The 19,084-nt window shown below is 38.2% G+C and overlaps 1 long non-coding RNA gene and 2 pseudogenes across 5 annotated transcripts in view; 1 reads left to right on the top strand and 2 right to left on the bottom strand.

The window, feature by feature from the left end:
- LOC101699653 (uncharacterized) overlaps positions 1-19,084 on the top strand; it is a 128,129-nt gene that overhangs the window by 78,429 nt on the left and 30,616 nt on the right. The gene's annotated exons all lie outside the window — the stretch shown is intronic.
- On the bottom strand, positions 9,838-10,265 carry LOC101724267 (small ribosomal subunit protein eS12 pseudogene; annotated as a pseudogene).
- Positions 12,255-14,450, bottom strand: LOC101699297 (RNA-binding protein 4 pseudogene; annotated as a pseudogene).

Here is a 19,084-nt window from a genome sequence, read left to right as displayed (position 1 = left end):
CGGAATATGAAATGAAGCCTAAATTTCCATTGAACACTTTAAAATAATAACAGCATTTTAAAATAGATCCATAATAATACTGTAACTTTTATAAGATACCTTCTGCAGAAAATTTGAAAGTGTTTTTGCTTTTCTTCTTCCAGGAAAATCTTTTAATTGGGAGTTTGAGAATACACACCCTAACACTTTCTAAATTTGGTAGAAATGTTTGGCAGCAACTGAGATGCTGCTGCTGATAATAATTGCAAACATCCTAATTACTACATTTGTTTGGTATAACCTGTGTTCACACAGCCACGTGATGGGTTAATTACTATGTGAGCATCTTTAAGAGTGCTGACTTAACTACCATGTTGCCTTTAAAAATAAACCTGTAAGAGGTGCTTAACTTCTAATAAAACAAATATACAGTAGAGTTAATTTTCCTAATTTATAAATGGTCTCCCTACTATCAGCCTTTTTTTCATTTAGAGCATCTAGCTTAGCTAGATAAATCATTTTAAGACATTGTTTTCTCATGCTGTGTCACTATTAAAACCTGTTAGTTGTTTTACATTTCAAGAAGCCAACTCAATTTTACACACACACACACACACACACACACACACACAATATTTTTCCTTTCCTGTAGAAGGATAAAGAAAAATTGAATATAATCTGAATTTGAAATCTGTATAAATAGGAATATAATAGAATGTGCCCATTAAAAAAAAAAAAAAACAACCCCAAACTGACCACAATTGTTTAAAGCCAACCAAAAAATTCCTTTTGATGTTTCAGTAGGATTTCTGCTCTACTGTAAAGATGTTTAAAGTACAAGTCAGGAAATAATATCAAAATGGGCATTTCCTATAAATGATACAGTAGCATTAAATGGCCAATGTATAGATCTATAGTTTGCATATTATGTTGTCTTTGAGTTCATTTGATCAAAAGGAGAAATCTATGACACGAAGAGATTGAAAAATATGAGATGATTTTGTCAAAAATGTTTTTAATATTAGTTACGATTACTCACTTAACTGTCATTCTGAAATATTTTATAGTATTCTTAAATGTGTCTTCACAAATATCCTTTTTTCATTAACCATCTCATAAGCTCATTGAAAGCTTTTCACAAATTTTACCTATTTGTATTTCTTTTATGAATGAGAAAGAAATTTGTATGTGTTCTCTGCTTAATAAATGCTTTGCATTTTTAATTAAGGAAGAAGGTATGCAGTTAAAATATGATTTATATACTACTTGGGTTAGCAATTTACAGAGAATAAGAACATAAGAATATATACATTAAGTCTGATTTGAACATGTGGATGTCTGAGAGCTAATCTAAATGCTGTACAGTGATATCACCTTATTTTCTAAACGCAGACATACCAGGCTCATAAAAGGCTCCAATTAACAACACAGTAAATACTAGGATTGATTTTTATCATGCACACAGACTGATGACTAATACATAGGCATTTGTTATATGGTCAAATTTTCATAGTTCAAGATGTGATAAATCACATAAGCATTAACTTAGGCAAGATGAAAACAAGTTAGAAAAAATTACATTAATGAAAAGATCTATGAGGGGTTTTTTGGGTGAAAATACAAGGTAACTTAAAAGTTAAAATTTAATTCCTCCTAGTGATTTTCCCATATATATTTTTGAAAAGACAACAGAATACAGAACAGAGAGTAAGGAAACATGTTTTATTTCCAAAAACTTTTTCCAAAAATTTCAATTTTATGGCTAGTTCTCTCTTAAAGCTCCTGTAAATTATGAGAAATAGGAAGATTTGAATTACTATTTGATATTGTGTTACTATACTTGTAATAATTTAATGCTGATAAATTATTTTGAAAATAACAACTTTAATTATAAGACATTTAGAAAGAATAAAATGTTACCCAAAATTCTCAGTGTAAATTAAGTTACAGAAAATGAGAAATGGTGGTTTATAAATTATTGTCAATGCATACTGCTATTTTTCACCGTATTTGTAAAATGGAGCTTCATATTAATAAATTGAGAAGAAATAAACAGAATTCAGTATATTTGAAACAAATCAGCTATAATAAAGTGTCACTTTTCATAAATACCATTATTATTTGCTGAAAGTTTATAAAATGTCATTATATGTGTTTATGTATGTATAAAATTGTAACTCAGCCTGAAGATATTGCACAGTTGTAGAGCCCTTTCCTGGAATGTCCAAGGCCCTGGGTTCAATCTCTAGCACCACAACAAAACAAAACAAAACAAAACAAAAAAACTCCAAAAAATTTTACAGACCTCAAAGCCCTCTAAGCAAACCTGTTTTCCAGTACAGCAACTTATAGTAATATGCTTAGCATAGGCCCTCAGCTATTGGTTGTACATTTAGAGCATCGAAGTTAGCATTTCATGATGATGCTTAATTTGAGGGGAAAATGGCCGTGTATGGCCAAACTCCGAGCAATTCCAGAATAGATCCTTGTTCTACCCTGTGAAACCTATATCCTTCCCTCTTCTAAATCCTGTTAAATTTCCAGTTTCCTCAGAATAAACCTCATGTAGTCTTTTTGTGTGCGTGTGCCCTTAACCATGATTCTAATTGTTTTGTTTTATGGCCTTTCCAATTATATCCTTTTTAAAGCTTAACACTGAAAGTAGACACACTCCTGGGATGGTATAAGAAGCACAGTGAATGGTCTTGTACCTTTTTAACTTTTCTTTTCTTTAACTTTTCTTCTAGTTTCTTTTTTTTTCTTTTTCTTTGCATTACTGGGGATTGAAAACAGAAGTTCTCTATTGTGCTATAACCCAGCTCCTTTTTTGACTTTTATTTTGAGACTGGGTCTTGCTAAGTTGCTCAGGCTGGCCTGGAACCTGTGATCTTCCTGCCTCAGTCTCCCAAGTAGTTTTGTTTTGTTTTTGGCAGTGCTGATGATTGAATCCAGATCTTCTCATGTGCTTGATGATTGCTCTACCACTGAGCTATACTCCCAGCCCCTTAGTCTCTTTCTGGATATTAATTTTCTGGTACCACAGGCAAACAAGACATTTGTTTTTAGCAGCTACCTAGCACTAAAGCTTACATTAATCCTGTGATTAATTAACAGTCATAGATTTATTTCTTATGAACTATTCAGTTCTTGTGTAACATAATTTCATAAAGTATATATTTTGAAACTCAAGTACAAAGCACTACTAGTATGTTTTAATTGGATTTCATGTTGAAGTTTTTTTAATATTGTAGAACCAGCCTCAGGTACTATCCTCTTCAGTGCATCCTTAATGGATGGCCAAAGTTGGCATTTCTATTCTGTTTATTTAAATCCTCTGCCCAAAAACCAATTAAGTAAAACATTTTGGCTTTGCATTGAAAGTCCCGTGTAAGAGGCATTTCAGTGGCTCCCAAGTGCTTATGGAGAGAGCTTGGCAATGTGAAAAGAGCACTGGCAAGTCAACAGGTCTAGTTTCTAGTTTGGTACTAGTTGGTTGATAAGTTAGGAAGTCACTCAGACTCAATTTCCTTATCTGTGTTAAAATGGGAAGCCAAAGAAAAAAGAAGTACTGCTTGTTTCTCTCATATGTGGAATCCAAAACTCAACTAGAATGTAGTAGAACAGTGATTGCTAGAGACTGGGAAATGTGGGATGGAGGGCAGACAAAGGGAGGTTGGATAATGGATACTAAAACACAGTTAGAGAGAAAATAAGGTCTGGTGCTCTGCAACACAGTGAGACAACTACAGTTCACAGTAGCCTATTAAATATTTTCTGAAGATCTAGAAGAGAGGGACTCAAAAGCTCCAAACATAAAAAAATGGAAGGAGAGGAAAATGCGAACTGCCCTGGTTTGATCAGTATAGACTGTATGGTTGTGTTGAAATGTCATACTTAACTCCATTAATATGTACAATTAATCAGTGGGTACCAAGTTATAGTTTGATAGGCATTCTGGTGTACTGTTATATAGTGGGATGACTACAGATAATGATTACGAAAAAATTTAAAATGTATGTAATTAATACATTTTATAAAAAATAAAAATAAAATGGGGACGAAATAGACCGTTAGCCTATGTTAAAGGTTTTGGGGATTTTAGAAAAGATGATGAATATGGAAATAAGGACTATAAAATGTTGGTCTTGATGATACATAGAATGTCAAGGCTTCAAACTTACTTGTTCTTTCTCTCTCCACTTACATTGATAAAACTCTTATTCATAATTCAGGGCCAAACTCAAATGGTATCTTTGATAAAGACTTGATCTCCATGGTCAGAATTAACCTCTTATTTGATGTTTCCTAGAGAAAGAAATCTATATCCTTATTATTTTATTTTCAAATTCTGTATTGGATTCCAGGAAGTGTTACTTCCATCTGTTGCCCATCATGACACACAGGTATGATGTCTTGTATACTTTTATCTTCCTTCAATGTTAGAATTGTACTTTGTTATTATTTCCACTTTTGTAGGTGACTCATCCAAAGCGGAGAGGTTAGAGCACTTACTGATCTCATGTTATCTTGTAAATTGGAAGAGGATCCTTGTCTGCATGATTTCCAGTCTTGACCTCTCCCTACAGAGCTGTACAATTTTCCTCACTTTGTCTTGAGGACTTAGTGAGGGCTTGTTAGTGAGCCTGAACACCAGTCCTCTGTTTTCTTCAATCTCTTCTCCCCCCTTTACTGGCCCTATTATGGACTTGCATTTATCTTCATTCTCAAAGTTTGAAGTGTGCTTTTGTGTCATTTGGAGCGCATAGTTGACAGGGTCCATGTTGACAACGTTTCAAGAATGTTGGAGTGATATTATTTTCTCCCCTAAGGTTTTTATAACTCCAATAGTACCAGTTAGATGGTTCTTGCTGATCAGAATAAATCCAAAGCATCATCCAGAATATTTTCTTTAACTTATGAGCTATGCCCTTCAGTATCACATATCTTGCTGTGATCAAAATCATGTTAGCAGTCTGCTGATACTGAAGCATGCTCAGGGCCTACGTGACTCTGTGAACACAGCACTCTCCTCCTCTCTGCTTGTTTACCTTGGATTGGTTCTTATGAGTTGGCCTTCTTGTAATGATGCTTGCTTCTGGCCTCCTACCAGTTTCTTGTCATCAGCCAAGCTTTGGTCTGAGGGCATTTATTAGTCTATTTTTTCAGATTAACGTCTAGATTTTGAATCTGGGTCTAATAGGTATAATGAATTTTAGGCTTCTCTAACTTACTAATAATGTCTAATAAATGGTCCTGGGAAAACTGGCTTTCAACATGCCAAAGATTAAAACTAGACCCATATCTCTCATAATGCACTAAACTAAAATTGAAATGGCTCAAAAATTTAAATATTAAAACAGAAACAATCTGCTGGGAGACAGACTAGCTCTTGAAGACAGGTGTAGGCAAAGACTTTATGAACAAAACCCTGATCACAAAGGAAATATTACAGAGTCAACAACTGGGAGCTCATCATATTAAAAAGCTTTTGCACAGCAAAAGAAACCATCCACAGAGTGAAGAGATAATTCACAGAATGGGAAAAACTTTTTACCAGCTATTCCTTGGACGAAGGAACAGCTATTCCTCCAGATAAATATCTAGACTATATAAAGAATTTTAAAAAATCAGAATTCCCTAACTTAAAGACTCAAACTAAAAATGGGCATCTGAAATGAATAGACACTTCTCAGATGAAGAAGTACAAACAATAAATAAATATGCGAAGAAATGCTCAACAACACTAGTCATTTGAGAAATGCAAATTAAAACAATGCTGAGATTTTCCTTCACCTTAGAAAGAATGACTATCAATAAATCAACCAATAACAAACACTGGCGATGTTGTGGGGAAAAAGGAACACTTCTCCACTGTTGGTGGGAGTATAAAGTGGTACATTCACCATGGAAATCAGTATGCAGATTCCCAAAAAACTAAAATTAGAGGTCCCATTTGACCCAGCTATTTCCCTTCCTGGTGTCTCCCCAAAAGAGTTAAAAATATCATACCACAGCAATATATGCACACCCATGTTTATAGCAGTACAATTTGTAACAGCTAAATATTGGAAACATCCCATATGCCCACTGAAGGATGATAGGATTAAAAAAATGTGGTTTTTAGATAGAATGGAGTGCTACTGTGCCAAAAAGAAAGATAAACTTGAGATATTTTAAGGTAAATGGATGCACCTTGAGACCATACTTTTAAGTGAAATAAATTGGACACACCTTAAATATCACATTATTTCTCTTGTATGAGAAACCAAAGGGTAAATAAGAACCAAAATGGATGATAGGTATTTAGAAGTGAGAAGAACATGTTCAAATGGGAAGGGGAGCAGGGAGGGAGAACGGGGAAGGGGAAGACAGGAAAAGAAAAAAACACGGAAGGAAAAAAGTGGAAACAGAGCTTTCGTAAATGAGGAGGTGAAGAAGGGTTGAAGGGAGGGGAGGGGAATAAGGAAAGTCAAAATATATTTTGCACAGGTACAAATTCCCTATGATAAATGTGAACATTATATATATGTATCAAAAAATTAAAAACAATGTCTAAAAGTTGACATTTACTGAGTGCTTTACTCTGTGACAGGCACTGGGCTAATGTTTTTAAATACATTATGTGTTTTCAGAGTACTAAAAGTATCCCGTTTAGCAGATAAGAAAAAGAGGCTTGTAAATGTTATTTGACTTGCTTAAGAGGAGACAGGGTTTGATTCTAAGCCTACCTGGTGTGAAACCTGTTTTTGGTTTTTTTTTTTTTTGGTACCAGGGATCGAACTTGGGTCCTTGTGCTTGCGCAGCAGGCAGCGAAACCACTGAGCTAAATCCCCAGCCCGAAACCTATGTTTTTAACCAAGATCTAATTACTGCTTCTTTCTCCTACCTGGGAGCTAACCATGAATCAACATTTATACCAACCATATGGAAAATAATTTATTAGTCATATCCCATGTCTTTTTTACTTTTATTTTTCATGGTGCTGGGGTTCAAACCCAGGGCCTCATGTGCATTAGGCAAACACTCCCCCACTGCACAATCCCCTGCCCTATTCAATTTATACACACTTATGTACGTGAATTGTACATAGATGGCTTTCAATTTTTCTTATTACAGTCACATTTGCACTAATAATATCCAAAATGCCCAGTAATCATTAAAACACCTTGGTCATGTTTTTAATCCCTGGACTGTAATATATACAAAAGCATCAGCATTAAAACCCTCACTCTCTTTCAATAGAACAACTGGGAGAAATGCTCCAATATCTTCCAGATAATGTGGCATAAGAATGTGAGATTTGGAGCTGCTACAGTTCTTCCCATTGTGAAAGAAGCCAGACAGACAGCAAGGCTGGCACAGGACAGCAGAGCTGAGGGAACAGAAGCAGGCACTTGGTGCCTTGTGGGTGACATTATGGCTGAAGTCAACACCTATTCTATACAAGCTTTTTCCCTTTGTTTTTTGTTTTTATTTATTTTTTGTTTGATCCGTTTAATTCAGATTTGCTGTTATTACTAAATAGAAGCATCACAACCAGCAGTAATGCACTCAGAATATGTTCCTCAGGTCTTTCATTTCTTTGCTAACATCATGGGGTCTGAAAAACTTTGTGGTTTATGGATTCTGGATTTACAACTTCACTTCTGGGCTGTTGTTTGTGAAATGTTAGCCTTTTAGTATTGTTCTTACTTGCCTGTTACAGTGAGACTCCATTCTGACAGGCCACAATAACAAGAGAGGAACAGAATGTGAGAGATGAACAAGGGAACAAAGTGCACTCCTCTATTAGGGATACCCTAGTGCAGCGTTCTGTGTGCAGGAATTTGAATAAGCTCATAAACGTTAGGTTCTTGGACACTACTTTACGTAAAAACTTTCAACGAATATTTTTTAGGTGGTTAAACTTTGAGTAACAACTAGAAATCCTTTCCTTGGGGCCAGGGATTTAGCTCAGTGGTTTCGCTGCCTGCTGTGCAAGTGCAAGGACCCAAGTTTGATCCCTGGTACCCCCCCCCCCCAAAAAAAAAAAGAAGTGAGAAAAGTGAGAAGAAATTCTTTCCTGTCTGGAAAACAATGTCATAGATAAATTCTCATCTCCATATGTACATATTGTTAGTTTGTCTTTAACTTAGAGGGCCGTTTGTACTGGAAAAGGATGATAAATGCCTGATACTTAAGACATCCTCCAAATGTTCGGCTATTCTATCGTCGAGCTCATTTTTCTACCCATCTGAGGGGGTGTGAAGGTGGCCAGTGTGTTCCTTTGCCGACAGCCGCCATTGCACTTCCATTCCTCTGCTGGAGTAACCATTATTCTTGCTTCCTCTGTATACAGACAAGTGAAATTTCCTTCCCTTCCCTTCCCTTCCCTTCCTTTATCTTCCTTCTTCTTCTCCTCTTCTTCTTGCCCTTTCTCATTCTAACAGATCCAGAGAATATTTTTACTGGAAACATGAATTTATCTTTTAACTTTTATTTTGAGACAGAGTCTAGCTAAGTTGTCCAGGCTGGCCTCATACTCATGATCCTCCTGCCTCAGCTTCCTGAGTAGCTGGGATTATAAACATGTGCCACCACCACACCCAGGCAACAGTGAGATCTCTGAAAATGGGAATTGTTTTTATTATGGTATGTCTTGTGCCTGCACAGCATGGCACCTCAATGGCTATTACTTTAAGTGAACCATTCAGGACCCCCAAAGACACGATGGGGATCTGACAGACATGAAGGCTAGAGGAAGGGATTTGAGTGTTTGGGAGAGGGTCTTTTCTTGGAGTAAAAAGAACTGGAAATCTTTAATAAGAGTAACTTCCAAGCACTGATGTGGACTCATAGTGCTCAAATCTCACAGTTGTGGCAGCAGCTTGCTGTTTTTTCCCTTCCTCCATAATAAATCTTAAGATTTTTGGCTGGATACACCTGCAGAAGCCGTGTGTGTGTGTGTGTGTTTGTGTGTGTGTGTGTGCATGTGCGAGTGTATCTTCCAGGAAATATTCTTAAAGAGTTATGATGTCCCTTATTTTTCTGCTTTTGTCCCCCTGAATGGATTGGAGACTGAGTGCCTGGAACTCCATGAATCACTGTGTACCATGAAGGAAACTTGTTACTGAGGCAACCAAGTAGAAGGAACTGGGTCTCCTAAATGTGTGGATCCTTGAATGTGAGAGTGAAAAAAATGTATCTCATTTAAGTCACACCTTTAATTATTTATTTTGTTTGATACTTAGAGCTGAAATAAATCCTAACAAATACACATATGTCACTTCAGTTATAACTGCTAGTAACCCTCTGAGGTAAATGCTATATTATCTCCATTGGGAGGTGAAGAAAATGTGGCCCAGAGAACTTAAGTAACTATCTCAGGGTCACAAAGCTAATGAGTGGTAGAGCTGAGATTCTAACACCTTGTCTCAGGGACTATGCTATATTCATTATTTGTAAGGTGACTCAGACAGAAGGAACCCCACTGGTCTTACATTCTTAGTCAGGATACCTTTCTAATATGACTAAATGATAGGTCTGTCTCTCTAGTGACCTATTTAGTAAATGTGGATGGTTGAGTACACAGCCCTTGCCACAATCAGATACCTGCTAGAAAATACAGGATGTTTTTGACTTCAAGTCACTAAAAATCCAATTTGAGACTGACTTGAACAATTAACAAATTTATTATCTCAAATAAAAAGAGAATCAGACATAGGGTGGTAGTTAGGGTTGTTTGACTCAGTAACTAGGTGATGTTACAAAGAACACATAAATTACTTTTCATCTCTGTTCTGTGACTCAGTGTCAGCATCAGCCAGAATTCAACTGTCCTTGTGACAATAGGAAGGCCACTTGTAGCAATCAGGATTATTCACCTTTTCTTTTTTTAACATGAGCCAATTTTTATTTGTTCATTTCTTGCATTTGAAGTACAGTGTGATGACATCTTTGGTTTGAGATTCTTTGCCATAGTCTTTAACCACTACACAACTACAACCAGTCATTTTACTTGGGTTTCCTTCTTAGTCTATTTTACAAGGCCCTACTCACCCCCCAAGTTTCTTGTTGTCATCAACTTTAATTAGGTTAATGTGTTCAGTACAAAGGGTCTCTCCCAACTCAACATACTCAGGTTCATCACAGTTGGATGCAAGCACACAACATGGGTTTGGTTTTTGCTTAAGACTTTCACAGCTTTTCTTTCTCTGTGGTAGGCAATCATGGATGAGGGTAGTCTTCTGCATTTCTTGCAAATTAGTAGTAACATCCATTTCTCTCCCAGCACTGAGGGCTTCCTTTGCTATAGCCATGGATTATGGGAGAAGTCAAGTTTTGTAGCCACCTTTGTTCTACCAAGTAATAAGGACAAAGTTATCTGCTTTTTTCCCCATCTACCAGGAAGAGAAAAGACATTTTCTTGTCTTCCTTTTAAATGGAAGTAGAACTTTCTTAGAAGGTTTTTGCAATCCTTTCCCTGTTAAATAACACCCTGTGGTAGGTAGAGTCTGGACAGGGGCATCAATATAGAAGTGATAACTGCAGAAAGGGGAGGAAATGATACATAGAGCTATCTGCTGGCAAACACATCATCTCCAAATCTTAAAAAAAGACACTTCCTCTAGGAAAAACAATTAGAAACTTGCACTGCTTCCTCTGAGCTAGTACCCTACTTCTTTAACCAAATATCTTCATACAGGACGCCTTTCTCACAACCATGTGTGGCAATAGAGATGAGGTGGTCCAGGGGAGTGGTATATTGAGAAAAGAACAAGCATTGTGAAGAACTCCAAGAATGTCATCTTCTTTTCATAGCCTGGAGTTCAGAAATGTAGTGATGCTTCTGCTACAATAGGTTCACAGCAAAGTGAATCTATCATTTCCCTCCTCCTAAATACTCTATGTTAACATGGCCTAATATTACATTGGATTTTGTCTAATTATTATGAGGCCCATAAGGAACTGTTTGCCAACTTTAACTCCTACTTCTTTGGTGTATGGGCTACTTCTCATACACCTTCCTACTTGGCAAAAGGATTTAGAAAAGCCTATAAATGAGAAAAAGATACTAAGAAGTTGAGATTAGAAAGTCACCCAGAGAATGTGATGCTTCAGACTTGGTGTTTAATACCATAGTGTAGCTTGTCACTGTCCCATCCATTTCTGAGTCAGATTTTCTTTTCTCTAACTAGAACACCAGGGTATATTGATGTGTTTAGCTCCTGACTGATTGCTAGTGTCTTGAAGGTATTCACCAAATAAGACTGCTGTATGGAGGGAGGTTTTCTATCTTCATTACCCAGTCCTCTGTCTCTTGGAAGCAGGAAAGGCATGGAATGCAGTAATTCTTCCCAAGCACCACTAGAAGATTCTGCCTGCCTCCTCCACATCCTCTGCCAAGGCACCGTTTCCCAGCATACAGTGCTTTCCTATTAGTCTTTCTTCCTTCCCTTCCTTTCTTTTTTTCTTCCTTCCTTTCCCTTTTTTTCTTCCTTCCCTTTCTTCCTTCCCTTTCTTCCTTCTCTCTTTCTTTCTTTCTCTCTTTCTCTCTCTCTCTCTTTCTTTCTTTCTTTCTTTCTTTCTTTCTTTCTTTCTTTCTTTCTTTCTTTCTTTCTTTCTTTCTTTCTTTCTTTCTTTCTTTCTTTCTTCTTTCCTTTCTCCTCCTCCTCCTACCTGTTCTTGTCCTCTTCTTCCTCATCCTTCTCCTTTTTCTCCTTTCTTTGGGAGGATGTATTCGAGGAGGTTGCAGCCTGTACCTGTGTTTGTAAAGGGAAAAGTACTGGGAAACAGTAACTTAGTCATCTCCAGTCTTCTGGTTTCTGTGCCCAGAGACAGGCAATGGTGAAAGCATTAAACTCTCTCTACTTCCTTTAAGGCAGATCGCTTGTTAATCACGGGTGTTGGTCTTTTGCAGTTTTCTCTTGAGATGTTCAGAGGCACTGCTATGATTCAGGCAAATGTTCCTAAACGCCCATGTATTAAAGGGCTGGTTCTCACTTGGTGGCACTATTGGGTGATGGTGGAACCTAATGGGAGGTTACCCAGTCATCGGGGTTGTGCTTTTGAAGGAGTAATGGAACTTGGCCCCTTCCAGTCTTTCTTTTTTTTTTTTCTAAGTGCCATGAGGTGCACAGCTTGCTCCACCATGCACTTCCCTCCACGATGTACTGACTCACCACAGGCCCAAATTCAACAGGGCCAACCAAGCACAGACTGAAACTGCCAAAACTATGAACCAAAATAACCCTTTTCTCTTTATAAGTTTATTATTTCCAGTGTTTGTTATAGTAACATAAAATCAACTAACACGGACACTTTAGGGAACATTGTGAGATACTTCCTCAGAGAGTGCTGGGCAAATGATCATGTGCAACTGGAATCTTAGCCACAGTACTTAGATAAGAAAACCTAGACAGCCATTTAAAATGAATGTGCTGTTTGGAAATGAAAAGCAATTGTCATTACTAGTTTGACTGAACATCTATTTAAATGACTAACTCAACTTTGACATAATTACTAATCTCTTTTTAAAGTTAATATATAACTTTAAAACCAACAGTTCTTTTCAGTTCTGAAAAATTGCCACCTGGCTTCTATATAAAAGTATTCTGAGTTACCTGGTATAGACCTATGCCACCTTTTCAAAGTTTACCTGATATCAGTATTTAATACACATCTTACAGGATTTCCTCTTAGCAAGTAAGTGTGAATTTGCATTGCCAACAAGTTTTTTTTTTAATTTTTAATTTTTATTAGTACATGCTTACAGAATATAATTATTACATTCCTTGTGGGGAGTTGGTACATGTACATAACACATCTTTTTTTTTTCTAAGTTGAAAAACCATTTATTTCACTGGAAAGAAAAAAGTGATCCAACTCTAGGTCCAGCCTTTGGGCCAAAAGAAACCCAAGAGCAATGACTCTTTCACCGAGGTCATCCCCAAATCCAACACCCACTGGAGGCAGGAGGCAGGAGGCAGGGAGGAGACAGCACGGCCCCCACCACAGCTTCTGCATATAATGAGGCCTGCTGGGAAAACAGAACATGAGTGGGAAGCTACAGAAGTACTGAACAACAGCAACAGCAAGATAATGGGCACCAGAGGAAAGGAAAGGAGGTCTGAACTCAGCAAAGTAAATTAAGGCCCAGGGTTCCTGAGGGACTGAATGCACAGAGCCAGAGCCGAAAACTTCCCGGCGACAGGGTACCAAGGAAGGGGGTATTCTCATGCACAGCTGCTGCTTGGAATTTCAGCCCATACACATCCCACCTCAAGCTTTAAAAGGCTGAGTACTGCGCCCGATCCGCATACTGCTCCTGCTCATACCGAGCCATGTCGTTCAGGGGAATTCCGGCCGGCTGCAGAAGCTTAGGACAACTCACACTCATGCCCGGAACCCTAGCCTTCTCCAACAGTGGGGACTGGGCCTGTAGCGCGACGCAGGGGGCTCCGATCCCGCCGGTAATATGAAGTGGAAGCTGCAGTAACAGCTGCAGCTGTGGCGGCAGCAGCTCCTAAGGTCGGCAAGAGGTGTCTCTCCTGCGGGTAGAGAGAGGTGGAGGTGAGGTGACTGGCCATGGCTGTGTTCTGGACTTGTGGTAGCTGGGACAGGGTCTGCTCTGCGTAATTATATCAGAAGCAGCTGCAGCTGCCACCGCCTCATAGGACCGGGCAGCACGGCAGCGCTTGTAGTAGGCATCGAGCGCTCCGTATGCGTTGTTGTAATACAACGAATCCCCATAGCTCATGGCCTAAGGCCTACGCACTGCTCCATACTGCTCATTACACTGCTCGGTCGTCTGCCACGCGGCCCGAATGAGCTACTGGACACTCTTTGGAGCAGGGCCCCTCTCTCGCACCGATAGCAGCCTCTCTGGTCTCCCATCCCGGGCGCAGTCCCAAGCCGGCTGGTGGACAGCTGCACGTGCCTTCTTTTGCCTTGAAACGCAGTGTTATCAAGGCCCCTGACGGCCTCGACTGCATCTTCTGCCCGCTCCAGGTGTACAAAGGCTTACTCTTTCACCATGTCACATTCCATGAATGGACCATACTCCGCACACTTCCCCTTTAGCTCTTTGTTGGTACACGTGGGACTGACATTGCCCACGTGCAACTTTGTTGAAGCTTTGCCCTTATTCTTGCTCGCTTCCACATTGATGTTCACTCCATGAAGCTCATAGCGATGTAGATTATGGATGGCATCCTCAGCTGCAGTTTCGTCTTCCATGTGCACAAAGCCGTAGTTCTTAATGACGTCATATTCCAGCGCCTTCCCGTACTGCTCAAAGAGTGAGCGAATCTCTTGCCCTGTGGCCTCCCGGGGCAGGTTTCCAATGAACAACTTCACCATCTGGATCCAGCCGTACAGAAATCAGCGGGGCCTCTTCCTCGCGGCGGACGCTTCTGACAAAACGCTAAAACGGCGGCGAGCGCAGCCCTACGTAACACATCTTAATTCCCTTTCATCCCCTTCCCTTTCCCTCCCCTGCATCTCTTCAACCTTCTCATTCGAGAACGATCTGCATCCCTAATTCATATCATCTCTCTTTTGTTTTGCTCATTTATATTTTGGGTTTTTCACATAAGAGAAATCAGACAAAATTTAAGCTTGTGTGTCTGATTTATTTCACTTAACGTTCTGGTCTCAAGGTGCATCCATTTCCTACAAATGACTCAATTTCATCTTTCCTTATGGCAGAGTAGTACTCCGTTGTGTATAAATACATTTTCTTTATCCATTCATCTGTTGATGGACATATAGGCCACTTTCAAGATTTAACTATTATGAATTGTGCTGCTATAAGCATGGGTATGCACTGTTATATATGATATCTTTAACTCTTTTGAGAAGATACCGAGAAGGGGAGTAGTTGGGTCAAATAGAATTTCTAGTTTTAGTTTTTTGAGGAACTTCCGTACTGATTTCCATCGTGAAATACTGGTTTACTAGTATACCTTCTCAACAATGTAGCCATTCCAGCATTTATTATTTAATTTACTGATGATGGATATTCTTCCTGATATCTCCGTGTTGTTTCAATTTGCATTTCTCTAATGGCTATAGGGGATTGAACTCGGGTCCTTGCACTTGCGAGGCAGGCGGCGGAACCACTGAGCTAAATCCTTGGCCCGTCTTCATGTTTTTATTGGGAATTTGTACTTCTTCATCTGAGAAGTGTCTATTCATTTCACATGCTTATTTTTTGACCGGGCCATTTATTTTTAAGAAGGTCTATTTTTTTGTATTCTTTATATATTCTAGATATTAGTCCTCTGAGAAATAGCTGGCAAAACCTTTTTCCCATTCTGTAAGTTGTTTCTTCACCCTGTTGGTTGTTTCTTTTGCTGTGCAGAAGTTTCTAAATTTGATACAATCTTATGTGTTGATTCTTGGTACTATTTCTTATGCAACTGGGGCTTTGTTCAGAAAGTCCTTGCCTTTGCCTATAACTTAATGAGTTTTGCCTAGTTTATCTTCCAGGAAATTGTGCTTCTGCTTTAACATTTAGATCTTTGATCTATTTTGATTTTAATTTAGTACATGGTGAGAGATATGGGTCTAGATTCAACTTTCTGCATATAGATAGTCAGCTTTTCCAGCACCATTTGTTAAAGAGGATATTGTTCCTTCAGTACAGTAAGACAATGACTTATGGACATTAGAATTGCAAACTTTCACAGATATGATCAGACCTCATATGAACAGTAGAAATAGTTCAAGTGTCTCCTGGACACTGTCATGGTTGTGCTGCCATGTGCTTACTGTACAGTGTGATAGTGTACGGTAGCACAGTGCTCAGTTAGAGCCCAGGATGTCCTGAATCAAGAGAAAAAGCAGTGGTGATGTGGAGGGGAATGCTAGGAAGTGCAAAGCAATATTCTACATTTGTGTCAAAGGTGTATAAGACTCATTTTATCAGACTTATGAATGAATCTAACTAGTGAATGTTTTTCCAGATTGAAACTCACTCATAAGTTGGAGACTTACTGTACATGTTTTTTGCCCCTTTGTCAAAGATCAAATAGTTGAATATACTTGGAATGTTTCTACATCTTCTATTCTATTCCACTGATCCACATGTCTGGTTTTGTGCTAGTACCATACTTTTTAAAAAATTCTTTTATTGGTACATTTTAGGTATACAGTTCTTTTACATTTATCATTGGGTGCTTGTACCTGTACATGATGTATCCTGATTCTTATTTTTTCCCCGTTACCTGTGCGCCCTTCACCGCCTCCTCCCTTCCCTCTTTACATAGACATCATTTCCATTTTTTTTCTTTTCTCATAATTTTTTCTTTCCCTTACTGTTTTTATTACTATAGCTTTGTAAAGTAACTTCAAATCCAGGTTTGTGATGCCTCCTAAATTGCCTTTGCTATTCTAGTTCTCTAGTTCCATATGAATTTTAGGATTATTTTCTTCAGTACAGTGAAGAATGCTGCTAACATTTTGATTGGGATAGTGTTAAATTTATATATCAGTTTTGAAAGCATGACCAATTTGACTATATTTCTTCTGCCCATCCAGGAACAGAGCACATTTTTCCATTTTATGATGTCCTCTTTGATTTTCTTTTTCAGAGTATTATAAGTTTCATTGTAGAAGTTTTTCACCTCCTTGGTTAGATTAATTTCTAAGTATTTAATTTTTTTGCGATAGAATTGTGAATAGTGTTTTTTCCCCCAATTTTTCTTTCTCAGGGATTTCATTATTGCTACTGATTTTTGTGTGTTGATTTTGTATCCTGCCACTTCATTGAGTTTATTAATTCTAGGAGTCTTTTGCAATATTTTGAGTCTTCTCTATAGAGAATTCCACCATCTGCAAGTAATGAGAATTTTACTTCTTCCTTTCCTATATGTATTCCTTTGTATTTCTTTTTCTTGCTTACTTGCTATTGCTAATGTTTTGATTACTTTGTTGAACAAGAATGGTGATAGTACTGAAATACCTAGGAATCAACCTAACGAAAGAAATCAAAGACCTCTTCTCTGAAAACTATGGCACTCTGAAAAGAGAGATTGAAGATGATATCAGAAAATGGACAGACATCCCCTGCTCCTGGGTAGGAAGGATTAATATAGTGAAAATGGCCATACTTCCAAAACTGTTACATAGATTTAATGCAATTCCAATTGAGATCCCAGCAGCATACTTCATGGACCTTGAGAGAACAATCCAAACATTCATTTGGAACAAGAGACCCAGAAGAACAAAAGCAATTCTAGGTAATAGAGACATGGCAGGGGGTATCACAATCCTCAACCTGCAACTATACTACAAAGCTACTGTGATAAAAACAGCATGGTACTGGCAAAGAAACAGACTTGAGGACCAGTGGAACAGATTAGAAGATGCAGAAACAACGCCAGACACACTCAACCATCTCATCTTCAACAAAGCAGCCAAACACCCTCACTGGAGCAAAGATAGCCTCTTTAATAAATGGTGCTGGAAAAATTGGGCTTCAACTTGCCAAAGATGAAAACTAGACCTATATCTCTCACCATGCACTAAATTAAAATCAAAATGGATTAAAGATCTAAATATTAAAATAGAAACTCTGAACCAGTTGGAACAGAGGTTAGGTAGAACCCTTGAAGACATCGGTGTAGGAAAAGATTTTACAAACAAAACCTCAGTTGCCCATGAACTAGCACAAACAATTAACAAATGGGATCTCTTCTTCTTAAAAGGCTTCTGCACAGCAAGAGAAACCACCAGCAGTGTGAAGAGACAACTCACAATGTGGGAAAAAATCTTCACCTGCTCTTCCTCAGACAAAGGTCTACTATCTCAAATCTATAAAGAACTTAAACAGATCAGACCTCCCAAATTTAAAGACCCAATCTGAAAATGGGCATCTGAAATGAACAGACATTTCTCAGACAAAGAAGTAGAAATAGCAAATAAATACATGAAAAAATGTTCAACATCACTAGTCATTCGAGAGATGCAAATGAAAACAATGCTGAGATTCCACCTCACTCCAGAAAGAATGGCTGCTATCATGAAATCAACCAATGACAAATGCTGGCAGGGCTATGGGGAAAGAGGAACCCTGCTCCACTGCTGGTGGGCGTGTAGACTGGGGCAAGCACTGTGGAAATCAGTATGGAGATATCTCAAAGAACTAGGACTGGAAGTCCCATTTGATCCAGGTATTCCACTGCTGGGGATCTTCCCCAAAGAATTAAAAGAATCATACCACAGTGATGTATGTGCACCCATGTTCATAGCAGTGCAGTTTGTAATAGCTAAAATTTGGAAACAGCCCAAATGCCCATCAACTGGAGACTGGATAAAGAAAATGTGTTTTTTTCATAAAATGATTAGAATGAATAATTGATAACACAAAATAGGAAGAAAAGGTCCAAAAGGGTAGGGGTAGTGGGAGGGGCAGGGGAAAGGAAAGAAGGGAAAGGAAAAATGATGAGAAATGGAAAAATTGGAAATAAAGTCTTTGCAAATAGGGAAGGGTGGAGGGGGTGAAGGGAGGGCTAGGAATGGGGAAAAAATAAGAACCAAGTTGCATTATGTAAAGATACAATTCCCAATGAGAAATGTAATTGTGTTGTATACCTACAATGTACCAATAAAAGAATTTAATTAAAAAAAAAAGAATGGTGACAGTGGACATCCTTGTCTTGTTCCTGATTTCAAAGGGAAAGTTTTCTGTTTTCCCCCAGTTAATGTGATGTTGGCAGTAGGTTTGTCATAAATACTTTTCTCAGATTGAGATAAGGTCCATCTGTACCTATTTTCTTCAGGTTTTTAAAAAAATCATGACTGCATGTTGGAGTTTGTCAAAGGGCTTTTTCTGCATTGATTGAGACGATCATGTAATTTTTTGTCTTTGCTTCTGTTTATGTGATCTATTACACTAATTGATCTGCCTATGTTGAACCATCCTTGTATCCCTGGGATGAAGCCTACTTGGTCATAATGCATGAACCTTTTGATGATTTCGTTGCATTCTGTTTGAATATCTTGGTGAGGAATTTTGTGTCTATGTTCATTAAAGAGATTGACCAGTAGTTCTCTTTTTTGGTTTGTTTCCTTGTGTCATTTTGGAATCAGAGTAATGGTACCTTTCCGGAATCACTTTGGG

Source organism: Heterocephalus glaber, unplaced genomic scaffold (genome assembly GCF_053883595.1).
Source record: "Heterocephalus glaber isolate CG9 unplaced genomic scaffold, H.glaber_assembly_v1.0 deba00001600, whole genome shotgun sequence".
Lineage (NCBI taxonomy): Eukaryota > Metazoa > Chordata > Mammalia > Rodentia > Bathyergidae > Heterocephalus > Heterocephalus glaber.
This window is presented reverse-complemented; position numbering and strand designations above follow the sequence as displayed.